Here is a 14,775-nt window from a genome sequence, read left to right on the forward strand (position 1 = left end):
TTTGTAAGCAGGGGACCCTGATCAAGGCCCCGGTTTGCACTGGTTTGCACTGCAGTGTGAATTGGAGGACTAATGAGAGGCATGTGGCCAGCAGATTGTAGGGATTGGAGGAGGAGTCTTTGGAGACCCAGCCACTGTTTGTAAACAGTGGTGATAATTCCTGAGTGGTTTCTGAGCTGGAGAGAAAAGGATGGAATTCTTTTTTTTATATATATATATTTTATTGATTTTTTACAGAGAGGAAGGGAGAGAGATAGAGAGTTAGAAACATCGATGAGAGAAACATCGATCAGCTGCCTCCTGCACATCTCCCACTGGGGATGTGCCCGCAACCCAGGTACATGCCCTTGACTGGAATCGAACCTGGGACCCTTCAGTCCGCAGGCCGACGCTCCATCCACTGAGCCAAACTGGTTTCGGCAGGATGGAATTCTTTTGGCAATTCTGCCAAGACCTGCAAACAAGACACTGGCTTCACTCTACCTGGGATGGAGGTTTCGTCCGCAGTCAGTAGGAGCGCCTTCTTGGCCCTCTAGTGACCCTCTCTCTAGCCTTCAGTTTGCAATCCAGTGCACCTTGGCTTCATGTCCCAGTGCCCCAACCCAACACTGAGGACATGACTTTTACCTCTTGTTGCCCCCTCAGTCTAGAAGGAAGACAAAGGAGAAAACCAGAGTCCAGAGGAGGGCAAGCCTCATCACAGAGTGAGAGGCCCAGTAAGGTCTTTCTTTTTCTTCCCCCACCTGATTTGTAAATGTAAGTTTGTGAGAATCCTCCCAGTAAATATAAATCAAATTGTAAAACAACCATTTATTATGCTTACTACTTACACGAGGGTCAGGAATTTGGACAGGTAAAACAGGGATGCTTTCTGCTACAGTGTCTGGGGCAACTGCTGGAAGACAAAGGTTGAAGGTGACTTGATAGTTGAAGGCTGAAATCACCTGAAGTCTTGGTAATAGTCTGGCAGTGGGAGCCTGTTGTTGGCTGGAACCTTAGCTGGGGCTGTTGGTCAGAACACATACAACCTGCAGTACCTCCCAACATGTCAGCGTCCCAAGAGGGTCAGGCAGAGCTGTGTTGCCTTCCCTAACCGAGCTTTGGGAGTCACACCTGCCACATTCTGTTTCTTGAGGCAGTCACATAGGCACACCCCACCCAATTTCAAAGGGAAATCAAGCCTGGCCAGCGTGGTTCAGTTGTTGAATGTCAACCTATGAACCAGGAAGTCGATTTGATTCCCGGTCAGGGCACATGTCAGTTGCAAATCAATCCCCAGTGGGGGACGTGCAGGAAGCAGCCGATCAATGATTCTCTCTCATCATTGATGTTTCTATTTCTCCCTCTCCCTTCTTCTCTGAAATCAATAAAAATATATTTTTAAAATAATAAAAATAAAAAAGGGGGGGATCGACTCCACTTCTTGATAGGGGGGTTGCAAGAATCGAAGCATGTGCAGAACTGGGAATGTGGCCAGTTTTTGGAATCACAATCTGGCACAGTCTATCAGATTTCTCTCAGAATCAGCAGACACCTCCAGGGAATGGAAAGATCTCCAATACTAGGCTCATCCTGGGCTTTTTTCCTCTCCAGTCTTGGCCCCACAATTCTTCACTTCCCTGGTAGCTTTTCAATGCCTTTTAAAAATGTTTTCTCCAGCTTTTTTAGTTATTCTCAATGAAAAGGAGTTGGAACCATATAACAGTCCACCTTCTGAACAGGGTGCCCTAGGCATTGCTTTTAGAATGTACACAATAAAAAGTCTGTATCCCCAAAGTAATATATAGCATATTTACTCCTGTCATATGCTAACATTAAACATTGAACACATGAAGTTTTAGAAATGTGAGAAATAACAATGAGGACATACAAACTAATTACAACTTCATTAAAAAAGTTAATGCATTTAGAGAAGTACTGGAGATGTTCCTGAGGTTGAAAATTAAAGGCAGCCATATGTACTTTTTTTGTAAAATTAAACACTGATTTCCCCCTCTCCAACATTTTATCATGAAAACCTTCTAACATACACTAAATTGAAAGAATTTTACAGTGAATACCTGTACCACCTGGAGTCTATCACTGACATTTTAATATATTTATCACACATCTTTCCATCCCTATATCCATCTTACTACTATCTTATTTTTTAAATTTGATATGTTTTTATTGACTTCAGAGAGGAAGGGAGAGGGAGAGATAGAAACATCAATGATGAGAGAGAATCATTGGTTGGCTGCCTCCTGCAGCCCCCAGGCATGTGCCCTGACTGGGAATCAAACCATGACCTCCTGGTTCATAGGTTGACATTCAACCACTGAGATACAAGGGCCGGGCAATCTGTCATTGTTAATGCATTCCAAAGTAAGTTGCAGTCATTAGTACACCTACCTCTAAATATTTCAGAATGCATTTCACTAGCTAGAGTTCATTTGTTTGTAATTTGTGTTTTTTCCCCAATCCTATATAATAAAAAGCTAATATGCAAATACACGCCCTCGAACCAGAACTGCTCAGACACTCAACACTGGGGAGAGAAGAATGGGGACCAGCCAGGCACAAATGAGCTCATGAGAGAGGAATGGGGACCAGCCAGGCTGCGGCCCTGGAGAGAGACGAGCTGTCTGCCCTGCAGTCCTGGGCGCCAGCACCTGTGGCTGCAGCCTGGGCAAACCACCCGCCCACGGTCCCCGCGGCTGCAGCTGGCCGGGTCCTGGGTGCCTGCGGCCAGCCAGAGGGAGGGGAGCCCAGGTCTTGGGTACCTGCGACTGGCTGGAGGAGGGAATCCTGGGTCCCGGGTGCAGGGTGAGGCAGAGGCGGTTAGAGGCGATCAGGCCAGCAGGGGAGCAGTTAGGGGTGACCAGGCTGGTAGGGGAGCAGTTAGGGGCGATCAGACAGGCAGGCAGAGGTGGTTAGGAGTGATCAGACAGGCAGGCAGGCAAGCGGTTAGGAGCCAGTGGTCCTGGATTGCAAGAAGCAGTCAGACATCCCCCAAGGGGTCCCAGATTGGAGAGGGTGCAGGCTGGGCTGAGGTACCCCCCCCCCCCCCGTGCACAGATTTCATGCACTGGGCCTCTATATATAAAATGTTCAGATTTTAAGTGTACATTTGCTGAGTTTTGACAAATGCACATATATACCTATAGTGATATCTTAAAAACAACCAGGATTTTTTTTCTTCAAATCCTCCACTGATCAATTTATAAATTTGTGTAAAATGCCTTCTACCACCCTAGCCGGTTTGGCTCAGTAGATAGAGTGTCAGCCTGCAGGCCAAAGAGCCCCAAGTTCGATTCCAGTCAGTGGCACATGCCTGGGTTGGGGGCTTGGTCCAACATGCAGGAGGCAGCCAATCAATGATTCCCTCTCATCATTAATGTTTCTATCTCTTCCTCTCTGAAATAAATAAAAATATATGTTTTAAAAAACAAAAAACCTACCCTGAGCAATTTGCATGGCAGGCCTGGGGGCCTACAGCCTGGGTGGGGCCAACTCTTGGCCAATGGATGGGACTAGCATTGGGCCTGGGACCAGGCTTTCAGAGCTAGGGGCAGAGAATTTGGAAACATTTCTTCTAGTTTAGGATATTAATGGCAACCCTGGAGTGAAAATCAGAGCAAAGACTCCTACTGGGCACCTTCTCAGGAGAGGGGGCTGCACTCTGTTAGGTCCAGTGCTGGCAAATGACCCTTGGGAATAGAACAGTGGCCTGGAAAGGCACCGGGCTCTCACTTACTTCAACCTTCTATCGTATTGCCTTGCTTTGTTTTCATTACAGCATTTAAGAAGTTTTCTTATTCACTTGTTTATTGTCTGTCACCCCATCCAGAATGGTTCATGAGAGCAGAGACCTTTTCTGTCTCATTCCCTGCTGTGTCCAGCACATAGTCTGCACTCAATAAGTATTTGTGAGTAAATGACACATTGTTCCATTTACTACATGGGGAAAGGAGGCTCTGAGAGAGGAAGTGGCTTGTCTGCAGAAACAGTTCTTCTTTTAAAAAATATATTTTATTGGTTTTTTTACAGAGGAAGGGAGAAGGATAGAGAGTTAGAAACATCGATCAGCTGCCTCCTGCACACCCCCAACTGGGGATGTGCCCGCAACCAATGTACATGCCCTTGACCGGAATCGAACCTGGGACCCTTCAGTCCACAGACCGACGCTCTATCCACTGAGCCAAACCGGTTAGGGCCAGAAACAGTTCTTTACCCCAGCGGTCGCCAACCTTTCGGACCTCACGGACCAGCAGTGGTCCACAGACCACCGGTTGGCGACCACTGCTTTACCCCATCCTCCAGCTCTCCTAGTGTAGTTTTTTTCTGATGACCCCTGAGATCTTGGGGCACTTATCTGTAGGTATATGCTCCTGTGTGGTAAGACAAGTAGGACTGGGAGAAAGGGTTTGGCCTCCCACTTGGTTGGGCTTGGTACAGGAAGCCTGTCTCCCCTCCTTATCTCAGGTCTTCTCTCCTCTTTGAAGACAGCCCTTTGTCCTGTGGTGATGCGGGGGAAGCTGTGTACACCCCAGTGTCAGATAGGATGGGGAGGCTGGGCTGGTCTCCACAGGTGGGCAGCTGAGGATGGGACTCTGTCCTCTTCCACTGGAAACAGGGTATGTGTGGTTGCCAAGCTGAACTCTCCTCCAGGTCTCTGGAATGAGCTACCCAAGACCCTGTCTCTTTTTGGTCTGAGGTTCTGTCACCCCTGCACACACACCACAAATCGTCTGACCACAGTGCAGCTGTCTCATGGAGAGAAGGAACTGCATTTACTGAGACAGGGTTACTTGCCAAACTGTACATGCCTGCAATTCTCAGTACAGTCCTGGGAGGTTCCAGGAAGAGCAGCAGCAGGAGATTCAGGTCATCTAGCCAATGCAGAGGCTTAAACCCCAGGGTTCTCTCCCACACCCAGTCGAAGCATTTTCCCAAGTGTGCTCAGTCAGGCTGGGGATCCTTTTTTAAAGGATCTTAAAGAAACAAAACTAACTACTTCGCCCTAGCCTTTTTGGCTCAGTGGATAGTGTCGGCCCATGGACTTAAGGGTTTCGGGTTTGATTCAGTCAAGGGCACATACCTTGGTTTTAGGCTTGACGCAACCAATTGATGTGTCTCTCTCTCTGCCTCTGTCCATTCCACTCTCTAAAAATCAATAGAAAAATATCCTTGGGAGAGGATTAACAAACAAACAAAAAAAAGCTATTTTAATGTAAGAAAATATAAATAGCATGTCAAAAATTTTATGGTAATGTAAGTAAAAATATAAATGAACCAAAAGAAATGTATTAAAGAAATATTAGTGTAGCTCAGATGTAGATGAAGTAAAACCACACTGGTCAGGTGTGTCCTGGGGTGCTGCTATTCTAGTTACCCAGGTGCTTCCTACATTCAGTCATTGTTTTTCAGGATTTCTAAACACTCTGAATGCAGACTTTTCACTTCCATTGGTGTGCAGATACTGAGTTCGGACTTCCTGGGAAACATGAACAGTGGGCATATGAAAGAACCTGCCCTCTTTGGGTCTAACAGATTGGGCTTGTGGCCTGGGGGCCTTAGAGCTGAAGTGTCTGTCCCACAGGGGCGCCTTGGGTTTGGCCATTTCACACTACTTCTGGGCAAGCCCTGCCAAGAGGGAGTGAGAAACACATCTCCCACTCCAGAAGGGACTTTTCTACTGGGGAGGGGGTGGCCCGAAGGAGGCCCACTGCATCCCATATTTGTAGGCCGTAGCTCTGGTCGGCATACATTCACTTATTTCACAGATACCGGGGAGGGGGTGCAGAGAATTTTAAGTCGTTGCTCCAACTGCTGGCGGTGGTGGGGACTGAACATAGTAGGGGCACCAACCCCGTGAAAATGGCAACTGATGTGGCCTCCTTCTCCGGCACCAAAATGTCTCCACCGCACTCGCCCCGCCAGGAAGAACTGACACTGGCCACAGACGCTCCGAACCACGGGACCGGCGGTGGGAGAGAGGGTTCAGGGTCCAGGAGGAAAGGGTCGCCGCATCCCACCCCAGGTCGCGCAGACTCCTGGTCTCGGGTGAAGGGTCATTGCCACGCTCCGCTCGCACACTGCTGTGCCATCTGTCTCCACTCTCCCGGGGTGGGTCCGGGTGTGTCGGAGGGAGGCCGAATGGTCTCACCCCCCACCCACCACGACTCTAATTGGCCTTTAGCCCCTGACGCCCAAGGCCTGCAGCCTCGGACAAACGGCCGGCCGGCTTTGGGGCGCCACACTGGGACAGGGAGCACTGGCGAGGAGCTACGCGCCCCCAACCCGGTCCTCGCCCTGGCGGGGGGTGGGGGGTGGGGGACGGGGGTGTGTGTGGACGCATCTTTAGGTCCTCCCTACGCTTTGAACCTCCCTCCTCTCCCCCGCCAGGCCTATCGGAAACAACACCCCCACCGCAGAGCACCCTGTGTTGGGTTTCTACCTGGCTCCGTGGCGAGCCAGGCCCCGGTATGTGCATCTGGAAAGCGAAGGCTATTTCCCTGGGGCTCGGGTGGGGATGGCGTGGGCCGACTTGATGTAAGACGACACCCACAGTGCCAGACCCGTTCTAGGGGCTCTGCAGGTTCCTCTCTCTCCCCAGTGAGAGGCTTCTTCCTTTAAATACCTTGCAGCAATTAGGAAGCAAAAAATCCGGATGGAACACGGTTGGAGAGAGGAGTGGAAAGACGGCATTTGAGTTCCAGGCCGCCCTTGTCGCTAGACTTTGGTGTAACTTGTATCTGGCCTCAGTTTTCGCATCTGAACACTGGGAAGAAGGCCCACGTCTAAGGAGCTGGGACTGTAGAGAGAGAGGCGGAAGGCGTGGGTGCACCGGTGGCCGGTGCTCCCGGGGTCCTGCTCCCTCGAGGACAAGGGCTTCGATGGGCCGCACACCTCCAGCGCGGTGCGCGGGACAGTGAGAACCGGCTCTGCGTCCGCCGCAGGGAGCAGGCGCTCGGAGGCGCACGCGGGCGGGACCCGGGAGGCCGGGAGACGCCCTTTCGGCGCGGACCAATCAGCGCCCGCCTCTGAATGGCCAATAAGGAGGCGCCTTACAGCCGAGGCCGGCTCGGGAGCGAGGCCGCGGGGAGTGCGGCGCTGACAGAGACGCGCGCGCGCGATCCAGCTCGGACCCCGGGCCCCTGCAGCTATCACCGCCGCCCGCCCTAGTCGCCCCTCAGCCACTTCTCCTCGCCATGGAGGCGAGGCCGCCGCCGCCGCCGCGGGGCTCCAAGCCGCGGGCCGGGCGGCGGCCCTGAAGGCGTGTGGCGGGCCGAGACGCCGCCGCGCAGCCGAGGCGGAGCACGCGGTCCTCGTCCCCAGCGGTCCCGCCCAGCGCCGGACTCGGTGAGTGCTCGCGGCCGCCACAGCTCCGGCGGCTTTGGAAGTGGCGGGGCGGGGAGAGGGTGGCTCCGGGGCACGGGTGGGAGGGGTCGCTGGCAGGAGCCCCAGTCCCTTTTTTCCGGGAAGAACCCTTCGGGTGTCTAGAACCCAGTCGGCTCTCACATCCTCGCGCTGTCCGGGGGCGAGGGCGGGGGGTCCCCGGAAACGTGCGGGACAGGACGCTGACCCTGTCGAGTGCCCAGGAACTTTGCGTGCGGACCCGGGCTGCCATAGTTTATTCTGAAAGAAGAAACTTGGAACGGCGAGAACAGAATTTGCTCAGGTCCATTTAAAAGAGGGAAACTCCGGGCATGAGAAAATTTGCTCTTGCAGAGACCAACTTTTCTTTCTCCGAAAGGCCCCCAGGCCCCTCTCCCGGGCCTCTCTTTATTCGGCCCATCCCAACTGTTGAGGCCGCCGAGGAAGGGGAATTGGGGCTCAGAGCTGCCCAGAATTCAGAATAAGCCAATTGGGAATGCAGATTCCCCCCTCCCTTTTGACTTTTGGTAGAATAAAATAAAGAAGATCGTGTTATTGTTGTTTTTTTAAATTAGGTCCTAGTTGTATTTCCTGAAGATAAAAATAATAATGTCAGAGCTGAGCCCAATGTGGAAGGGATTGTGTGTGTGTGTGTGTGTGTGTGTGTGTGTGTGTGTGTGTGTGTTTGAGGTCAGGTTGTTTGTAAGGCAGGAAAAGAACGTTCCGAACCTCCCTGGGCAGGGCGAATGCCTTCAGGAGCCTTTGCCCGGGGTGGGGATTCCTGCTCTGGAACCGTCACATCTCTCCAGAGGTCCCCTCATTTGCCACCTGCTTGCTCTGAAGGCAGCCGGGGAACCAGAAGATGGTGGGCGGGGAGAGGCGTGACAGGGAACATGGGCGAACATCTTCCTGCCTGGCCACTCCTTCAAAAAACACAGAGCTGATGCTGTCACTTGTTTACTTAGAAATTCCCTCACTCTCCTTTTCCCGTGGGATGAGCGCCGCCTGAAATGTCTTATCAAGTCATACAAGGCCCTCGGCGGCGTGGCCTCGACGTATTCTTTTAGTCTCAGCTGGATTCTCGGATTCTCCTTCCCCAGATCCCCCTCCCTAGCCATTCAGAGCTGCTCGTCCGTCTTTTCACGTGTCTGGGTGCCGATGCTCTGCTCGTGTGAGCCTCTTGCTTTTACCTGGTCAGCTCTGTCTTTTCCTTTAAAGTCCTTTTCACTGGAGCAGCTTCTTGAGGGCAGGAGCTGTGCCGAGTGCACCTTTTCATCTCCCATGCTCAGAGGATTTTCCTCTCAATTGGCTTGTGGGTCCTGTCCCATCTCTTTCCCCTTATGTCTTGGCTCTGTTTACTTCCAGGTATTCACTTCCCAAAAGAATCTTTCTTGACTGTTTCCCGAAGGCTTTCTTGGAGTGCCTGCCTAGGACTTTTGGGATCTCTGATTCTCCATCTTCCCATTTTCATACCAGTCAGCTCCCCCCCACCCCCCATTAGTAGTTAGCAGGCAGGAGCTGTCAGGTCTCATATCCCACTGGCATCCAGTCTTGCTTGACTGTCTCTGAAAGGCCAAAAGCCTCATGGAGTCTTTTCACCTCTGCCTTCCTGCAGTGGTCTGCCTGATATGTGCACTCTAAGGCAGCGGTCGCCAACCTTTCGGACCTCAGGGACCAGCAGTGGTCCGCGGACCACCCGGTTGGCGACCGCTGCTCCTAGGCATACGGGATCCAGGAGGCTGTTTACTGGGACCTTTTTAGCTGCTTATTTACCATCTGGGTGAAATTCAGAACCAGAAAAGCCAATCCTCTGACCTAAGTACATTCATGTGCCTTCTATTTGTTAGGGGAGGTGCTTGGGATACAAATTAAAAGTGAGGAGATCCAATCTTTTTTTAAAAAAAATATTTTTATTGATTTCAGAGAGGAAGGAAGAGGGAGAGAGAGATAGAAACATCAATGATGAGAGAATCATTGATCGGCCGCCTCCTGCACGCCCCATACGGGGGATCGAGCCTGCAACCCGGGCATGTGCCCTGACCGGGAATTGAACCGTGAACTCCTGATTCATAGGTCGACGCTCAGCCACTGAGCCGCGCCGGCTGGGCAGGAGATCCAGTCTTAACCTTTGAGGAGCTCAGAGTCTAATGCAGGACAGATGAATACAAATACATCACAGGTGGTATGAAAGTGTAATAATAATAACTATTTCCTTTTATTTGCTTTGTGACAAGCTATGTAATAAATTTCCGTGAATTATTTAATGCTTTCAACAGTCATGTAGGGGCTTATTCCTATTTGACAAGGGTGGAAACTGAGACTATACAGTGGGCAGATGAGAGAATAAGCAGGATTTGATCTTGGCAGTCTAGTTCCAGAGCATCTGCCAGGCTGTGTAGAAAGCATTGCCTCCGTAGGTGGTTCAAGAAAGCTTTACTGAGAGGGGGCCTTTGGTCATGAAGGATGCATAGGAGTTTGTGTATGGTGGACAGGATACAGGAAAGAGGGAACAGCACAAGTGGGCTTGGAGGTGGAAGGAACCCACTGTCCTTGGGGAGTCCGGAGAGGTTAGACATAGTTGGACTGGATAGGAAGAAGGGTGGAAGATGAGAGTAGGGTGAGCTTGAGGGCTATATGTGCTGTGTTAAAGTTTGGCCAGAGGAAAGCCACTGGAGGATTTTAAAAGAAGTCAGGGACTTGGGCTGACTGGGCTTTAGAAAGGTCATTTGGGGTATTGTGGGGCCAGGTGTTGTTACCCCTGCAATGGCCAGGCTCCATAGAGGCAGAATCACAGCCTTTTAGACTCAGATGAGGCCTATAGAGAATCCTGCTCAGTTTTAAGATAATAAATACATATAAGAAAAAATTCCAACAGTATACAAGAGGGCATAGAGAAAAATAAGTCTCCCTCATACCCTGACTTCCCCAGAGATGGTTGAAGTTTCCAGTTTTGTGGCCTTACATAGACACTGTTCCTTTATAAACATGTGTCTACTTACCCATACTCTTCCCCTATGTAAGTTGTTTCCACGTTTTTCTGTAAAACAGTTTTTCTGTATTACAGTTTGTGTAAAACTGTAATACAATGAATGTCCTTATACATACTTTATGTGCTCATGTATAAAATTATGTGAACAATATATTTCTGAGTGGAATTACTAGCTCAAAGGATACATGTGCATTTTTTAAAAAAGAAATTTTGTTGACTTTTTAAGAGAGAGAGGAAGGGAGAGGGGGAGAAAGAGAGAAACATCAAAGGGAGGGTGGTACATCCAACGGCTGCCTCTCGCATGACCCCCATTAGGGAACATCCCCACTTGGGGATCAAACCCACAAATCTGGCCTGTGTCCCGACCTGAAATCAAACCAGCAGCCTTTTGGTGCTTGGGACAACGCCCAACCAACTGAGCCACACAGGCCAGGGCAATTCATGTGCATTTAGAATTTTTAGGCATATAGCCAAATCACCCCTTCTAAGGGGTTGTATTAACTTATCCTCTCTCCCCCAAATGTGAATGGGACTCAATGGATCTTCATCAGAATATGCACCCCCTCCCCACGTGATCCTAACATTTCTGTCAATTTACAGGGGGAGACATTGAGGCTCAGAAAGATAAAGAGACTTGTGTAAGACAGTGTGGGTGGTGGTTGTTTTTTTAAGCAGCTCTGATATTTGTATTTGCCCAACACCTTTTATTGGAGGTGCTTAGAGTCTATTTGTAATCATTGTTGCATTATTTTTCTCCACCTTCATGTGGAAAAAATGAGATACAGGTGAAGTGAAGTTTGAGGTATAAGCAGGAAGCTGGCCAAATTTAGAATCTTGTCTTTTATTTCTAGTTCAATAACTAATAAATGTCCTCAAATGCCAAAACTGAAGAAATGTTTTTTGTTTTTTTTAAGAAATGTTTTTTTCAGGGAGTCTAAGTATAACAAAAATAGCTATAACACTAACTTAATAAAACTGACCAGTAAACCTACAATAACCCAACGTTAAAATTTGCCTTAATATATTCTTTGTAGAAAAGAGAATCCATTAAATGTTAAACCTTACTCTAAATTCATATTCATTTGTGTCATTGTAGAGGCATAGCTTTTTTTTATAGTTCTAATCAGTACATACAGAATATTTTTATATTCTTTTTAAAAAAATATTTTTTTATTGATTTCAGAGAAGAGAGAGGGAGAGAGAGATATCAACACCCGGGCATGTGCCCTGACCTGGAATTGAACTGTGACCTCCTGGTTCATAGGTCAATGCTCAACCACTGAACAACACTAGCCAGGCTATTTTTGTATTCTTGCATAGCATCAACTATTTTATATTTACTTAATAGTATCCTATGCATTGATAACTGTAGTTTGTGCATTCTTTTTTATTTTGATTTTTTTCTCCTTTTTACTATTAAAAATGGTACTTCTGAGCATCCATGTTCAAAAATGTTTTTTGGATTATTTTCTTGGACTTTTATCACTAAAGTGGGTTCACTGACTTCAGGATATGGCTTCAGTACCAAATGGCTGTCTGGAAAGGCTAAATTAATTTATAACACCATCAGCAATTTATGTGTCCTGACAGTCTAGCCAGTGCTATTACAAACAAACACTGATATTTGATTTTATTAACTTAAAAACAATGTAAGGTACCTTGAATTATGTTTAATTTATATTTCTTTAGAAAAAGAGACCAGTAGCTCTTTAGATTTTGAAAGTGTGATATATATCATACCCAGGAGTTATGTAACTAAAAGCAACTTCTTTTTGAAGAAAGGCATTATTGATGGGACAGAAGTAGTGTAGAAATTTAGGGTAAGATCATATTGGTGTGAAACAAAAGACTAGATGCTGTTTGATTAAAAATAGCAGATCTTGTGCCAGGAGCTGGGAATACTCCAGAGTATCATAGATGTGATGCCTGCCCTTACAGGGCTAATACAGTAACAGGCATTAATCACTTTATGGTAATTACAAATATGATCAAAGGGGAAGAATAGGATACCTTGTGAGTGCTAGAGAAGTTCGGTGTTACACAACATTTGTAGTTGAACATCACTTACAAAGGCCGTGAGCTGGGAAGGGGTTTTGGTATCTTAGGGCAGTGCTTCTCTAACTTGAATGCTCTCGTGAAACATCTGGGATCTTGTTAAAATGCCAAGTCCTGACTCAGTAGGTCTGGGGAGTTGAGACTTTGGATTCTGCATGACTAACCAGCTCCCAGGTGAGGCAGATGGCTACTAGTAGGTGGATCACACTTGGACTAGCAAGACCTAATTGAGAGTTTGGTGAGCACCGGAAGCTGACTGATCAAGATGACTAGGGGGGGTAGTTCTCTTCCCTGGCTTTACTGTAAATTCACCTGGGGAACTTACAAAGATTAGCAATGCAAGCCGACAGGTGGTTGAGCATTGACCTATGATCCAGGAGATCACAGTTCGATTCCCAATCAGGACACATGCCTGAGTTGCAGGTTCGATCCCCAGTAGGCACAGAAGGCAGCTGATCAATGGTTCTCTATCATCATTGATATTTCTAGCTCTCCCTCTCCCTCTCCCTTCCTCTCTGAAATAAATAAAAATATATTTTAAAAATATTAGTGATGCAACTGCTCACCCCTAGGTGTTTTTTTTTAACTCTCACCCAAGGATATGTTTATTTGTTGTTGTTTTTAATTGATTTTTTAATTTTTATTAAGCTTAGGATTGTCACTGGTATCTTCTTGGGTCTACAGGTCAATCAGTGTCACCATGTTAACTACAGAACTTTGGGTGTCCTAAAGGAAGAGAAGGGAGTTCTGCAGTGAGCACGCAGAGCCATATATATTTGCTTTTAGTGTATTGCAATATACTGGTAACAGTGTATATGATGCAGTTTTTATTAAACCTTTACAAAATGGACAGGTGGCTTAAAATTATTTCTGGAAAGAAATCAGTGATTGAAGAAAATGCCAATAATTTGAGCACAAACAAACAAAATGGCAGAGCTAATCATTGTTCATCTCCTATTATGAACTCTTGGTGAACTGTTAAATCAGATTAAATAAGTCAGCTCTTATTATATTGGAAATATCAAGAAGCCTATTTAAACCAGGGATTTAGCTCAGCCAGCATAGCTCAGTGTTTGAGCATCAACCTATGAACCAGGAGGTCATGGTTTGATTCCTGGTCAGGGCATATACCTGGTTGTGGGCTTGATCCCCAGTGTGGGGCATGAAGGAGGCAGCTGATCAATGATTCTTTCTTATCATTGATGTTTCTCTCTCTCCCTCCTTCTTCCCTCCTCTCTGAAATCAATTAAAAAAAAATTAAAAAACAAACAATGCCCTAGCTGGTTTGGCTCAGTGGATAGAGCCTCGGCCTACGACTGAAAGGTCCTGGGTTCGATTCTAGTCAAGGGCACGTGCCTGGGTTGCGGGCTTGATTCCCAGTAGGGGGTGTGCAGGAGGCAGCTGATTAGTGATTCTCTCATCATTGATGTTTCTATCTCTCCCTCTCCCTTCCTCTCTGAAATCAATAAAAATACTAAAACAAACAAACAAACATGGATTTACATCCTCTGTCATTAATAGGAACCTTGCTTTGAGAGTATGTAGAAACTTGAGATATTAAATAATAAAATACTAGGCTATCACTAGCACTAGGACATTTGAAAACTAAGCATCTGGAGCATAAAAGGAACCTCTACATTTTTTTCCCCAATGATTTTTAAAGTTATAGGCTATTCAATCAGATGCTGTACATAATTTTACTAACTTAATTATTGAAGTATATATTCTGAGGTTTTTATTTGTTTGTTTTACAAAGGACAAAAAGGCACATACCATTTTGGCAGGTTCTTTCTGTCTTGTCCCTCCTTCCCCCCACCAAAAAAAGACTCACTAAAAAAAAAAAAGTACACATACTACTTAGAAAATAATGCATTCCTTTGTCAGCAAATACTCCTATAAGATGAGTAGAAAATGTTGCTGAAGATTTGAACAATATTAAAACAAATTTTGCAGTGTGGGAGTTTTGCTATCTTCGATACTAATAAAAGGATTATATGCTAATTAGACTGGGAGACCTTCCGGACGACCTTCCGGACCTCCTTCCGGACAAAGCCGTGGCTAGGAGCGCCCATCGCAGAGCCCCAGCTGGGTGGGCAGGGCCTCCCTCTGAGCAGCATTGATCACAGAGCCCTGGCAGGGTGGGCAGGGCAGGTAGAGCCTCCCTCTGGGTGGGGGTTAATGGCAGAGCCCAGGCCAGGTGGGAAACGCCTGCTCTGCTCTGCCATTGGTCCCAGAGCCCTGGCAGAGTGGGCAGCAGGCGGGGGGGTGGGGGTTGGGGGGGTTGGGGGGGAGGGGGGCAAGTTGGGGGGGAAGCAGGCCAAGCGGGTTGGGGCGCCGTTTGGGGCCGAATCAAGCCTGGCGGGTGGGGGGGG

General features: G+C 47.8%; 1 protein-coding gene across 1 annotated transcript in view; it reads left to right on the plus strand.

Annotated features, from left to right (window-relative positions):
• The first annotated feature begins 7,087 nt into the window (after positions 1-7,087).
• The window catches only part of PTPRA (protein tyrosine phosphatase, receptor type A), a 128,725-nt gene continuing 121,037 nt past the window's right edge, over positions 7,088-14,775 (plus strand). Inside the window, exon 1 of the mRNA XM_006096393.3 lies at positions 7,088-7,344. The gene's annotated coding sequence lies outside the window, so the exon portion shown is untranslated. The remainder of the gene's footprint in view (positions 7,345-14,775) is intronic.

Source organism: Myotis lucifugus, unplaced genomic scaffold, assembly GCF_000147115.1.
Source record: "Myotis lucifugus unplaced genomic scaffold, Myoluc2.0 scaffold_178, whole genome shotgun sequence".
In the NCBI taxonomy this organism is placed as follows: Eukaryota; Metazoa; Chordata; class Mammalia; order Chiroptera; family Vespertilionidae; genus Myotis; species Myotis lucifugus.